This window comes from Sciurus vulgaris (assembly GCF_902686455.1).
Source record: "Sciurus vulgaris genome assembly, chromosome: 11".
Classification (NCBI taxonomy): Eukaryota; Metazoa; Chordata; class Mammalia; order Rodentia; family Sciuridae; genus Sciurus; species Sciurus vulgaris.
In genome coordinates, this window is record NC_136472.1 from 58,877,196 (window position 1) to 58,892,096 (window position 14,901).

A 14,901-nucleotide genomic window follows, 5' to 3' on the forward strand; every position below is an offset into this window, starting at 1 on the left:
ACAACTTTTCAACTGTATGTGAATGTGTGTGTGCACGCGTAAAATTCAAAATTGTCTTATTTGGGCCAAAATGCAATCCCTACCATATTTATTACTTTGTACTTTCCACTCTTTCCACTTAACATTGTGAGATTCGTCCCTGTTGACACAGGTACATATAGTTAGATTTTTCAGTTGCATTGTTTTCATTGCACGAGTGTACTTCAGCTTATCTATACGTTCATCCTTGATGTATTTTTGGGTTAAGTTTTTGGATATTACTACCACTGCACATTCTTTCACATATCTCTTATACCTGTGAGGATTTTAAAAAAATGAATATGTGCCTAAGAATAGGATTGCTGATTCTATGGTACATGTATGTCCACTTTTGCTAAGAGATATCAACCTATTTTCCAGAGTGGTTTCCAGATATCAGACCTATTTTTGGTTTGGAAGGTTGGTCCCCAGAGTGGCACTGTTTACATTTCCTGCCCACAGTACTGTATGAAAGTTCCTTTTGTTCCACATTTTTTACCAATACCAACCTTAAAAAATTTTGCCAGTCTGATGGGTGTCTACCTCGTTGTTTTCTTAATTTCATTTCCTAGGTTACTCATGTGGTTTAACATCTTTTCATGTATTTATTGAACATTGTTTTCTTCAGTGTAGTGCCTATTCAATTTTCATTTTCATTTTCAATGTTATACTATTTGTCTTTTGATATTGATATAAACATCCTTTATGTATTCTGAATACTGACTTTTTTGTTTGTGTGTGGTACCAAGAATTGAACCCAGAGTGCTCAACCATGAAGCCAATTCTTTTTATCTTTTATTTTGATACAGGGTCTCGCTAAGTTGCTGAGGCTGGCTTTGAACTTGCAATTCTTCTAACTCACTCTCCTTCCCTTACTCCCCCACCCCCACCTCCTGTCAAGGTGAATACTGACCTTTTGTAAGTTATCTATTTCTATGGTTTAGTTGTGGTTTGTCCCCTAACAGTTTTGGTTTGGAAGGTTGGTGCCCAGTGCGGCACTGTTTGAGGTGATAGAACCTGTAAGTGGTGGGGCCTAGTGAGAAATAATTAGGTCATTGAGGGCACTGTTCTTGGAAGGAATCAATGCAGTTCTTCTAAGACCTTGGTTAGGTCTCATGGGGTTGTTGTTAAACAGCAATCCTGGACTCCTCCTCTCTCTGGTTTCTTGTGTTTCCATGTAACCCTCCCTTTCACACACACACTCTCATCATTGTAATGCCATCTTGCCATGAGGGCTTCACCAGAGCCAAACCAATGCCTGTGCCATGCACTTGAACCTTTAGAACTGGGAGCTTAATAAACATTTTTTATTTATGAATTATCTGGCCTCAGATGTTTTGTTATGGTAAAAGAAAATAGAGTAGTACATCTGAATTGTTAATATATTGTCTTACTTTGTGTCTTGTCTTTTCACTTATCCTTTGGTTAGTAAGATTTTAATGTAGTCAAAGTTCTCAATCTTTTGTTTGTGTTAGATTTAAGAACTCAGAAGTTACCTTTGCATAATAGAGATGTTCTTCTATATTATCTTCTAGGAACACTATTATTTTGCCTTTTACATTTAGATATATAATCTGTCAAATCGATTTTCTTATGAGAGCAAGGTAGAAATCAAGTATTTTTCCCACAAGAATATTTTCTCAGTTATTGTTTCTCTTTTTGTTAAAAAAGAAGTCATCCTTTTTTCTCTAACTTTCTGTAATGCTATCTTTCTTGTAAACCAAGAGTACATGTGTGCTTGACACTACTTCTGGGGTTTTTCTGTTATTCCATTGACCTTTTTGTCTTTTCTCATGATAATATCAACTGGCCTGAAATCTATAGTTTTATATTAGCTCTCGATGTATGATAGAACACTTCATCATACATTGTTTTTCTCTTTAACAAAGTGTTTAGGTTATTCTTTACACTTTCCATTTTCGTATTTCCAGTTTAGACCCAATTGCTAAATTTCCGCCTAAATACACACACACTCCTTATGTACATATAAACCCTATTTGTTTTTTTATTGATCCTCTATGTTTTTAAAGAATTCGTATCTTCATAGATGCTGTGTCTCCAATTATTAAAGTATCTTTAAATCCTCTCAATAACTTTTCACGTTTATACAATTTTTATGTCCTCTCTCAAATTTAGAAATTGTGAAATTTCTTGTATATTTTCAGTTTCCAGAAGTATTTTCGCAAGCAAACTAGAATGTAGCGATTATAAATAATGGAAGTGAAAGACTTAACTGAGGTATGTGGTCTAATAAGATTAGCGTCCCTTTTAAAGATATTGTATTGAGGTATAATTTATATAACATAAAGTTTACCCATTACATGCAATGACTTTTAGTATTTTTAGAGTTGTGTGACTTTCATTCATCCCATTACAGAATACCATTACTGTGAAACGTTTCCTTGAGTCTATTTTCAATTATTGTTCCTAATCTCAGCTCCAGGCAATCACTGATAAACTTTGTTTCTATAAATTGGCCTTTTTGGAAATTTCACAAAAATGGATTATACAATATGTAGTATGCAACTGGCTTCTTTTCACTTGGCATGCTGTTTTTTCACACTTAGCATACTCGAGGAACATATCGGTATTTTGTTCCTTTTTGTGACTGAAGAGTATTATGTTGTATGAATACCACATTCTGTTAAACTATTCACCATTTCATTATTTCCAGTTTTTAGTTACTATGAATAATGCTGCTAATGAACATTCATATGTAAGTTTTTGTGTGGATGTATGTTTTCATTTCCCTTAAATTCTTAGGAGTGAAATTGCAGGATAGTATGGTATAGGGGAAGTAAAAATTTCTCTCTGTCCTCTTAGGTTCAGAGGCTAGTGGCCCTGTGAATTCAGCTGGAAATAGACTTAATTTCACATGCATGGGAGCATCAGAAAGAAGTGAATATCCAAAGGAGCAGTGAGATTTGAGAGTTTAATGCCATCTTAATTGGAAGAAAAAGCCACTTATGGGACACTCATAAAAATGATTTTTAGGAAACATAATAGAACCTTAGGAGAGTAGATGGTAGATGTTCTAGTTAATGGCAATGTTTGGGTGTGAGGCCGACTTCTAGTATCCTCTCTTGTGAAGATTGTGAGTCAATTTTCCCTTATTGATTCCAGGGTTGGGACTTATGAAAATTGAGTTGTTGAGGATGTGTTTTTAGGCAGAGTTTGGAGAAAACCTCTCATTTATTGATTTTCAAATGTCTTCAGGTCAAAAATAATCTTTATGCTAGATTGGCATATCTTTATGCTATTAATGGTATATTTTGATCTTCTAAAATGTTAAATTATATTTATCTCTTTAAAAAACTTCCGCTGTTTCCCAAAGTGACTGCAATGTTTTATGTTCACGAGAACAATTATGAAGGTTCTAGTTTTTCCCTATCTTCATCTACTTGTTATTGTTTGCTTTCAATTGTAGCCATTCTATCACATGTATAGTGGTACCTCTATACATGTGGTATAGTGGTATTGTGATTTTAATTCACATTGTGATGTTCAATTTACTTAATAACTAATGATGTTGTGCACCTTTTCTTGTGCTAATTAGACATTTTTACATCTTCATAGAAATCCCTAATCAAGCCTTTTTCTATTTTAATTGAATTATTTGTTTTCTTATTTATTATTTAGTTGTAAGGATTCTCTATTCTGGATACAAGTCTTATAAAACTTGCAAACATTTTCTCTCAGCGTGTAGTTCGTTTTTCCTTCTCTTAATGCTATCATTTGAATCTTGAAGTGTTTTAATTTAAATGAAGCTCAGCTTATCAATTTTTTTTCTTTTATGGTTTGTGTTTTTGGAGTCATATCTAAATACTCTGACTAACTCAAGGACATGAAGATTTTTTTCTTCATTTTAGGCAATTTATAGTTTTATATTTAGGTCTATGATTGCTATTGTTAATTTTTTTAGTGAATGGTCTGCATATTCTCTCAGTACATTGGCTGAAAATCAATTGACAACATATGTAGAGATTTATTCTGGACTTTCGATTTTATTCTATTGCTCTACACACTTAGTTTATGTTGATATCATATCCTCTTGATTCCAGTAACACTGTATAAGTTTTAAAATTTTGGGGGGTAACAGGGATTGAACTCAGGGTAACTTGACCACTGAGTCACATCCCCAGTCCTATTTTTTATTTTATTTAGAGATAGGGTCTCACTGAGTTTCTTAGCACCTCTATTTTTTTTAAATTTTAGTTGTAGATGGACATAATATCTTTATTTATTCATTTTTATGGGGTGCTGAGGATCGAACCCAGTGCCTCACAGGTGCTAGGCAAGTGCTCTACTACTGAGCCACAACCCCAACCCAGCACCTCCATTTTGTTGAGGCTGGCTTTGAGTTCAAGATTCTCCTGCCTCAGCCTCCCAAGCAGCTCATATTACAGGTGAGCGCCACCATGCCTGGCTGTTTTGAAATCTTGAAGTGTAAATTCTCCAACTTTGTTATTCTTTTTTATAAGCTTTTAGCTGTTCTAGGTCTTTTGTATTTCTAAATAAAACACTTTGTCAATTTGCACACACCAAAAAAACTAATAAGATTTGTCAAAAACTGTGAAAGTTCTGAGATTTTACCCTATTGCAAGTTAACAAGTTTCAGGAAACTTTGTAGACCTAAGTTTTAGCCTAACATTCCAGGCGCTTATGTCTCAATTTCAATCTACAGTCTTTGTATTACTTCCTATTCATTCCTTTTAATTGCTCATTGTTCCCCTTGTAAGATACTTAAATTTGTCATTTATTTGCTTTTGTTGGTCTCTCCAGAGGAATTAGCCTTTTCTGTTTTCTCCTATGCATAAATCCTGTCAATTAGGGCTGAGATCAAACTTCCTTCCTCTTCTCTCCCTTTTCCTTTACCTTCTTCATCTCTTTAGTAAGGAATAATCTTACTGTCCTCCCTCCCTCTTCGCTTGCTGTGCTAGGAATACAATCCAGGGTCTCAAGTATGCTAGGAAAGTGCTCTACTGCTGAGCAATGTCCCCAGCCCTCAATGTAATCTTTCATATCTCTGACCTCTTGAAAGTACATTTCTTCTCCATGCAACCCAACTTACTTTTCTTTTGTTGCTTATATATATTATTTTCATCACTAGAATATGAATATTAGTAATCTATTTCTCCTAGTATTTTGTGTATGGTGCTGGGGATTGAACCCAAGACCCCACTGAAGGACATCCCCAGTCTTCTCTTAGTACTCTTACATAGGGTCTTGACCAATAAATACACAGTATTTGCTGAACAGGGATAGAATATCTTGTGTATGTGATTTTCCTGTTCCTGCCATTAGGTGGCGAAGCACAAACTTCGTAGTACAAAGAAAATCCAAGGAGTTTTTTGTTTTGTTTTTTGAAAACCCAGGGCTTCACAAATGCAAAGCAGGAGATCCATCACTAAGCTCCACCCCCAGTCAGGCTTTAAAAATTATATAGAGCTGGATGTGGTGGCATACACCTGTAATCCCAATAGTTTGGGAGGCTGAGGCAGGAGGATCATGAGTTCAGTCAGTTTTAGCAACTTAGTGGGGGCCCTTACCAATTTAGTGAGACCCTGTCTCAGAAAAAAAAAAAAAAAAAAAAAAAAAAAAAATTAAATAAAATAAAATGAGGTGGAGCTGGGGAGGTGGCTCAGTGGTTAAGCACCCCTGGGTTCAATCTCTGGCACCACCAAAAAAATAGGGTTCTGGGTCTGTGGCTTATTATTTTGCCAAGCAAGTGTTCAACCTTATCCTACTTTATGTTCTGCTTTTAAAGAATCTTAATTTAGAATGCTATAACAGAGTAATTAGGGTAACAAAGGAGTGTATTCATTGCTTCTACATGAAACTTCTCTTTCTGTATTGACCTCATTGGTGTGCACATTGATAATGGCAGAGACTTTCATCTGAATCTTAGTCCATGTAGTCAGTTAGCATTTATAAATTATTGTGCAGGGCAAATTTGTGATGATCTGAATCAATGGTATTATCTAATATACATATAGCTATTAGCAAATTAATATTTGAAAGATTAATTTCTTTAAGAAAAGGATAGTAGGAACTTTATTTAAACTCTTCTCTTTCTTGAAGAATAACAGCATGAGTTTCAGACCTCACCAGAGTACACTTTGAACAGAGTCTAGCATGAAACAGCTTCCACATTTCACAAGAAATCTTTCCTTATTCGTTTCCTGGAAATTCCCTAGAACTTCTGAATTACACTAAAGAGAGCAACTGATTGACTCATAGCATGATTAGGATGATTTTTGTTGTCCTCCTAATGCATGCTAGGCTTTTTGTAAGAATTGGGTGAGTCAATTGAAACTATGTATACATAAATATATAACAACATGAATGTCTAAAGAGATAATGGTGGAAGCTCTATAGTGAAATACCAGAACCTCTTTAGAAAATGATTGCTTCTATTTTGATAAGGAAATGATTCCTGTTCGACAGACCTTACTAACTATAAATTGTGCTCTAGATTTATCTTCTTTGAGCAAAGTTTACAGAATATTTTGATAAGTCAAGATTGGTAAGGTTTTGGCTTTTACTTTCATTTTTATTTTTTGGCCTGAGGATTTTCTCTGTGAAGTTTCTCTATGAGATTACCTGTAACACAAAATTCATATCATATTGCTTTTTTTTCATTAGACATCTTCAAAGTTTATTGGCAATTTTCAATTCAGCAGAATGTTGGCTATAACAATAATATACTATGACAAAAACTTGTTTTCCTTCGGTCTCTGACATCTAAGGGTCCATCTCAACTGCTCATTTTCTTAGCATAAACATCGATTTGGAAAGCACTTTGGGTATCAAACGTAAGAGTAAAGGAGTTTTCTCATATGAGCTAAACAGTGATTAAAGGATTTCAGCAAATTTCTTTCCGCAAAATCTGTTTTCATACCAAATTACTCAAACTAGGTCCTCGTTGCTTCCTCTTTGCAACGCCCTTCCCACTCGTCTCAAAACTGGATAACTCTTACTCATCCTTAAGATTCAGCTCAAATGTCATTCCTGGGTGCAGGCTTTCCCAACATAGCAGGTGGAGCTAGCTGGTTACTTCTCAACTCAGCTCCCACAGCTCACTGGGAGCAGCTCAGCATTTAGCACAGCCTAACGGGATGATCTATTCTGCGGGTCTCGCTCCCAGGGTGTAGACCGTGTCTTTGTTACTTTCTCACCCTTTTATAGTCTAAAGTTTGGCACATGTAGGCTCAGTGATGCTGAACGACAGAAGCCCCACTACTTGGCGACCCTCTGCCCACAAGAAGCATACACCGTCCAGGTTACTCGCTGTCCCATAGTTGCAGCCGGCACAGCGGTTCCCGCCAACCGAGCGTTTAAAAACAAGCAGCGGCTGACGTTAGGGAATAGAGGGTGCCCCTCACGACGACTGCCTGTTTATCATCCTCAGTGGGTCCACGTTGGCTTGCTGCTCCGGCAGGGGCGATTCTGGAGTTGCTCAGTTACGGCGACGCTTTCCTTGAACTGAGCCCCTGAGGGTTCTCTAACTCTGGGCTGGAGACGCTGCCCGCTTTCTCTAACGGTGACAGGCAGTCGAGGGGAAAACGTGGGATTCAAAGGTTTTGGGTAACTGTTCGCGGCCACTCAGGCTCGCGGTTGAACCCGAGCTGACGTCTGTGAGGGGTCGCACGGGGTCCTTCACTCAGTTCCGTCAGCCCCCCGGGGTAAGCATCCCGCTCCAAGGTGCCGCTCCCTCGACTGGCCCGCACTCGGCGTCCCGCCCACCTTGGGCGGAGAGTCATCGTTCTCGCGAGATCGCGGCTAGCCTCGCCTCTTCGAATTGCGGCCTCTCGCGAGAAGCGGCTGAGGAACCGGCCTGCAACCTGCCGGGCGGTTCTGGTAGGCGCAGCCGCCGGAGTGGCCGCTTCACAGCCACTTCTGGAGGGATCCGGTTGAGGAGGAAGCGGAGGCGTCGCTGACTTCGGCCTTTGCCTTGATCCTCAGTGGACACTTGACGGGGACTACAGGTTCGAGGGTGAATGGGGCTCAGCCGCGGAGCGCAGTAGGAGCGGCGCGGGAGGCTGGGCTTGGCGGGGGCGAAGGAGGAAAGGGGCGGAGGGCGAATCTGGGCAGGAGAGCCCGGCTGCTGTGGCAGTGGTCCCGGCGGCCGGACACGCCGAGGGAAGCGTAGGTGGCGTTCTGGGCTCGGGCCACCGGCACCCAGCTCGGAGGGGCAGAGATGGGACTTGGGTCCGGGGTGCTGCTGTTTGTTGGCAGTCGGGAGGCCTTTCCCCCAGGGATGAAGGAATAGCCTTCATCCCTCCTTCCCAGGGCAGAGTAGCCCTGTGCCCCGCCCCTTTCCTGTCATCTCGGGCTAAGGCAGCGACATCCTGAGGAGGGCGCATCACAATAGGGTGGTGAGTAGTTCCTCTGCCTTTTAGGGGATAAGATGGTGGGCTGTCTCCCTTCAGGTGAGGAAGGGTGAGACCTCAATAACATGTTTTTATGCTGTAACGGTATCGTGTACGGTGAAGCTTTGTTTCCCCGAAACTTGCACAGAAAAGCTTCTGATTGCTTCCTTCAGATGCAAGTGCCCTAACACCCCTTATAATTGGGAATAGGGTTGAGGGAGGTGAGCTTGGTATTTTGTTAGTGTGACTGGGCCAGTGTGACCATCCCTGGACCGAACAGATCTTCTATTTCTCTTTTCTCTTATTTTGAGTCCATGATGAAAAGTCATTAGTCCAGACATGCTAGAGTTTCGTTCGCTTGTCACTTTGTGCCCTTAGCAAATGAAATTATTTTACAAGTATGTTTTGTCTTTAGGAGTTTTTATGCTTTTTATTTAAATTAGCAATCCGAATAAGTCAGCACAGTGTTTATTGATTTTATTTGGATGTTTGGGTTGCTTCCTACTCCTCACCAGCTCACCTCTTCTCCCCACCCCTACTATGCAAATGTGATAAAATTTTTTTGAGTTTAAAGATAATTTTGAATGAAAGACACTAGAAATTGTAGTAAAAGATATGACAAAGAATGGAAGTACAAGGGCCCAGAGTGTTCGTATTAGAGAGCGCATCCAGGACCATCAGAAGTCTGGGCCTTGACACCTAGACTGCTGTTATCATTTGAATATAAAGCAGAAAGCAATTAAAAAATACTTGGGAAAGAATTTGGTGGTGGATTGAAACTGATGAAAAAGTGTGTGAGGAGTTATTTTTGCAGGTGATAATGTGTTTTAGAAATTTTCCTAACATTTCTCAAGTTTATGACTTAATAGCTATTATTGTGCTTAAGAAGAAAGAAGGGAGGTTCTGAAGCATGGAGTGTGGTAAGGAACGTGGTTCAGTCAGAAAGGTTTCTAGTGTCTCAACCATGTTTTTGAGTTCTTATACCTTTTTTCCCCCTCATTCCCCAAAATGCTTTCATATGGGCTTTTTACTTTCTAAATGTTTATTCTTCTACCAATTTGAATTTTGCTCTATCTCATCCTTTCTTCTAAGCTGCGTGCAAATTTTAAATTATTAACCATGAAATTACAAACAGTAGTGGTCTGATTTGTGGCTTTTTACGTTTAGGAGACTTAGTGAAGTTTGGAAGCAAACGAAAATATGTACCTTTCAAAAGAGGTTATGGGTTACAAACTCATGTCTTGTGTTATTGGGCAAGTAATGAAAATGTGAAGTGCACTAGAGTGTTTTGCCTTTTCTAGGAGGGACATCAAGTATTCATGTCCACTTGATTAGTTCTGTGTGAATATAGGCCCAGTCTTCAGCCTTTTTCAGAGAAATTTTGATTTTTACATGCAGTCTCTAGATTTTTAAAAAATTGACAGCTAATTAAAACAATTGGAAATAGCTAAATGTGGCCAATCAAACCCATACTTGTTTATAGTTTTATTCTGCTCTTTAGCTTAGGAGCTGTGTTATAGGTCAGAATTAATGTATTTTATAACTGGAAAAAATAGATGTTTGAAGTAGGGAGTTCGTTTTGAAATTTCAGTCCTTAGCAGGACTTAGGGAGGGAAAATGTCAAGTCTAATTGAAACCAGTAGATTTTCTTTTTTCTTCTTCTTCTTTTCCCTTTTTCCTATTTTGTGGCACTGGGGATTAAACCCAGGGGCACTCAACTACTGAGCTACATCCTCAGCCCTTTCTTAAGAAAAAAAAAAATTATTTTGAGATAGAGTTTCATTAAGTTGCCCAGGCTGGCATTGAACTTACTATCTTCCTGCCTCAGCCTCCTGAGTCCCTGGGATTATAGGTGTCACCACCATGCCCAGCTAATAGATAGGTTTAATAGGCTTTAAATGTGGTGGAACAAATTGAACTGGTACTTTCTACAGTGGTCTCATTTTTGGGGGTGGGAGTACTAGGGATTGAATCCAGAGGCACTTAACCACTGAGGCATGTCCCCAGCCCTTTTCGTATTTTATTTAGAGACAGTTTCTTACTGAGTTGCTTAAGGCCCTGGCTAGTTTGCTGAGGATGGCTTTAAACCTGGATTCTCCTGCCTCAACCTCCCGAGTCATTGGGATTACAGGCATGTGCCACTACCTAGGGCAGTCTCATCTTTTTTTGTGGGGGAGCACTAGGAGCTGAACCCAGGGGTGCTTTACTACTGAGTTATGTCCTGAACCCTTTTTATTTTTTATTTTGTGAAAGGGTCTTGCTAAATTACTGAGGGCCTTTTTAAATTGCTGATGCTGTCCTTGAACCTGTGATCCTCCTGCCTCAGCCTCCTCAGTCGCTGGGATTACAGGCTACTGCACAGTCTCATCCACAGTTTTGCTTTCTTTAGTCTGTTACTTGTAGTCAGCCATAGTCTGAGAATATTAGTTGGAAAATTCCAGATGTTAACAATTCACAAGTTTAAATTGGGAATTGTTCTGAGTAGTGTGACAACGTCTTGTGTCGCCATGGGATATGAGTCATCCTTTTGTCCAGTGTACCCATGCTCTATATGCTACCCATTTATTAGTCACTTAGTATCTTGGTTTTCAAAGTTTTGTGGTATCACAGTGTTTGTATTTAAGAACCCTTATTTGACTTAATAATGGCCCCATAGCACGGAGTATTGATGCTGGCAATCAAATATACCAACAAGAAGCTATAAAGGTCTTTTTTTAAGTTTAAAAAAAAAGTGAAAGTTCTTAAGAAAAAGTTGTGTGCTGAGGTTGCTAAGATCCACAATATGTTTTGAGAGAAAGACTATGTTTCTATAACCTTTATTACAGCATATTGTTTTTGTTTTCCTATTTTATTATTATTCTCTCTCTCTCTCTTTTTTTTTTGGTATGGGGATTAAACCTAGGGGCGCTTAACCACCAAGCCACATCCCAGCCCTTTTTATTTTTTATTTTGAGACAGGGTCTTGCTGAGTTGCTTAGGGCCTTATTAAGTTGCTGAGGCTGGCTTTGAACTTGCAGTCCTCCTGCCTCAATCTCCCAGGCCACTGGAATTACAGGTGTGCACCACCACACCCAGTTTAGTATTGTTCTTAATCTCTTACTGTGCTTAATTTATAAATTAACTTTATCATAGTTCTGTATGTCTAGGAAAAAATGTGGTTTTATATATAGGGTTCATTTTATACTATCAGGCAGTTTCAGATATCTCCTGGGGAACATGGAATATATTCCCCAAGTGTAAGGATATACTACTGTATTAACATTTTGACTGTGGAAATAACTGAAGGAAAGCCTCTTGGTGTTTATGGCTTAATAATTCAGGGTTCTAGCTAGATGTGGAGGTGCATCCCAGTGACTCAGGAGGCTGAGGCAGGAGGATTTTAAGTTTGAGGCTAGCTTCAGCAATTTAGCAAGGCCTTAGTAGGACCCTGTCTCAAAATAAAAAGGGCTGGGGATATGGCTTAGTGATTAAGTACCCCTGAGTTCAATCCTTAGTGCCAAAAATAAATAATAATAATAATAATTATTATTATTCAGGGTTCTAAGTTGATTTATAGGTATCTTGTAAGGAAATTAGTTTATTTAGAAGGTTTTCTTTCTTTCTTTTTTTTTTTTTTTTTTTTTTTTTTTTTGTACTTGCAACTAACATGTAAATTTAAATCCTGGAGTCTTTCTGTAGTCCATCTCAGGTTTACTATTTGCTGTGCTATTCTGTGTTGCTTTCCTAGACATTAACTTTTTCTGGAAGAAATATTAATCCCCTGGCAGATGTGGGGGGGGAGTTTTCAAACGGGATGAGGAAAGTGTTTGTGAAGCAGACCCTCTTGTGCCTCTTCCTTACATTGTTCATTAAAAGAATGATTTTAGTTAACTCGTTTTTCTTGTAAAAATAGGTACTTTGATTAAACTTCGTGCCTTATGCATAGTAGAGCTTAGTAACCTTGTGATGAAAACTATTTGTCCATTAATGAGAAGTACTTTAATCACATAATATGACTTATACCTAGTTAAGCAGTGGGGAATGGGAGCTTTAGATATCAGGTTTAAGTAAAAGGTGAACCTTAGGTATTTAGAGGGCAAAGTGAGGGTCCTCACTGGAGATTAGGGTGAGCGAGAAAGCTAGGTGAGGGGACAGTTTGAAAAGGAAGACAAATGGCTAAGAACCCTTTTTTCTACTGTGCAGTTTGAGAGTATTGCTTTTTACAACTAAATTTGTAAAAATTTATGCAAATACTACATGGAATTTTAGTTTTTAATCAGAACTGCTTAGGGAGTTTGCAGATTTTATTTTCTTCGCTTTATTCCTGTGTTCACATCAAGCTTCAATTTCTGTCTCTCTCAAATAGGTGGTGAAAGAGTAGGAGGTATGTATTTGAGAGTTTCAAAATTTCTGAGGGATTTTTTTTTTTTATATTTGTGAAAAGTGTGCTTGTTGAAGGGGGCATCCTTTTCCTTTCCCCATGTTTCTACTGTGAGTCACAAAGTAGGAAGTTCTCTCTTGGAAGTAGTCCCACCTACCTCCCCTCTGTACTCCAAATGCCTCTGAAATTCCTTCCCAAATGAGGATTTGAAGAACCTAGGAGAAGGGGTTCAGTATACTTCTCTCAGTGCCCTCTGGTTTGTTCTTGAAACACCCACGTTTTAGGATATACATTTTCTATTCACTGTATGGTAGGTTTATCTGAGTAGGCCTCTGTGAGGAAGAAGGAAATGGAATACCTATAATTCTGAGTAAATTTTAATTTATAGCTGAAGGAATAAGAACCTTTTTTGGCCATTGGGTTTCCTTATAGTTTTATCTAACTCCTTTATTTTGTTTCTATGGTTCTGAACTAAAAGTAAGGGGTATAAAGAGTAGGTAGTTGCAGATGTTTATTAATAGAGGAAGAATTGCAGTTGAGCATCCAAGAAAATCTAAAAATCCAAAATCTGTATCTCCAGAATCTGAATCCTTTGAGCACCAACACGATGCCACAAGTCTGATTGTTCAATGTAAACAAACTTTCTTTCATGCATAAAATTATTAAAAATATTGTATGAAATTACCCTCAGCCCATATATAAGGTATTTATGAGACAAATGAATTTTGTGTTTCGACTTCGTGGTGAAAGAGTAGGAGATATTCCCAAGATATTGCATAATAAATATATAACGTGTGTGTGTGTGTGTATATATATATATGTATATGTATACAAATATTCCAAAATTAGCCCCCTTCCCCCAAATCCAAAATCTGCAACAATTCTGGTCCCAAGCATTTCAAGTAAGAGATACTCAATCTGTATTAGTATTTTTTTATATCTTTCATAAAATATTTACTAGGGTTCAGGCTATGGGCGTCATTTCCCTTAATATGTCCTACTCTGGTTTTTTTGGGATCCTTGAAACTGACACCTTCCTGGTTAAGAATGTAGTAAAGAAGAAATTACAGATGGAAGGTGAGCAGTTAGAATTCAAAGAGATGCTTGCTCTCTGGAAGAGGATGAAGAGGTTGGTAAATATTAAGTATAGGGAATGGGAATATAATGAACTGAGTATAACTTTCAAAGCATTTTGGACTTCAGAGATTTGGATTACAGATGCTTACCAGGTAGAGTCAGTACAAATATTTGAAAATCAGAAAAACTCAGATCTGAAACATATCTGTTTCCAGGTATTTTAGGATAATACAGGATGTTTAGCCTGTATTTGAAATAGAACAAAAAGAGGAGAGATTTTAAATTAAATATGCAACCTTAGGTCATAGATTTCTGGGTTGTAAGGTATCTTTGCTAATAAAAGTAGTCTTTTCTTCACCTGACTAGTAGTTTAATTATATTATTCAGTTAAAAATGTAAGGTACTCATTATATGGCACAACCATCCCTGGTTATCTGAGAATTGGTGCTTTGGACCCTGCCCCCCATGGATATAAAATCCTCAGATGGTCAAGTCCCTTATATAAAATGGAGTAGTATTTGCATATAACCTACGTACAGTAAATCCTCCCATATACTTTAAATCATCTCTAAATTACTTTTTTTTTCTTTTGGTACAAAGGATTGAACACAGGGTCACTCAACCACTGAGCCACATCCCCAGCCCTATTTTGTATTTTATTTAGAAACAGGGTCTCACTGAGTTGGTTAGTGCCTTGCCATTGCTGAGGCTGGCTTTGAACTCACGATCCTCCTATTTCAGCCTCCTGAGCAGCTGGGATTACTGGTGTGGTGTGTCACCATGCCCAGCCTCTAGATTATTTATAATAAGTAATAAAATGTAAATACTATGCAAATAGTTGCTGTAGTGTATTGTTATGGGAATAATGACCCAAGAAAAGTCTGTATGTGATTCTTGGTTGAATCTGTGAATGTGGAACATAGAATACAAATAGTCGAGTGCTTATTTTAATTTTTGTAGTTGAAATAAGTAATCTATTAGAATTTTTGGTCACAAACTGAAATTAACATTTAGTGTTTAGCAGGGATGAGTCTATTATGGTAATCACTCACTGATTGAAGTACCACTTGATTA

At 38.2% G+C, this 14,901-nt stretch overlaps 1 protein-coding gene across 5 annotated transcripts in view; it reads left to right on the top strand.

Annotated features, from left to right (window-relative positions):
- Positions 1-7,826: 7,826 nt before the first annotated feature.
- Positions 7,827-14,901, top strand: part of BTBD10 (BTB domain containing 10) — a 62,732-nt gene continuing 55,657 nt past the window's right edge. For 3 of the 5 annotated variants that reach the window (XM_079102715.1, XM_079102718.1, XM_079102719.1), the window contains exon 1: positions 7,827-8,006. The gene's annotated coding sequence lies outside the window, so the exon portion shown is untranslated. Of the gene's footprint in view, positions 8,007-8,084; positions 8,397-14,901 lie in introns of those variants that run through there. The other 2 variants (XM_079102716.1, XM_079102720.1) reach the window with 1 other exon arrangement.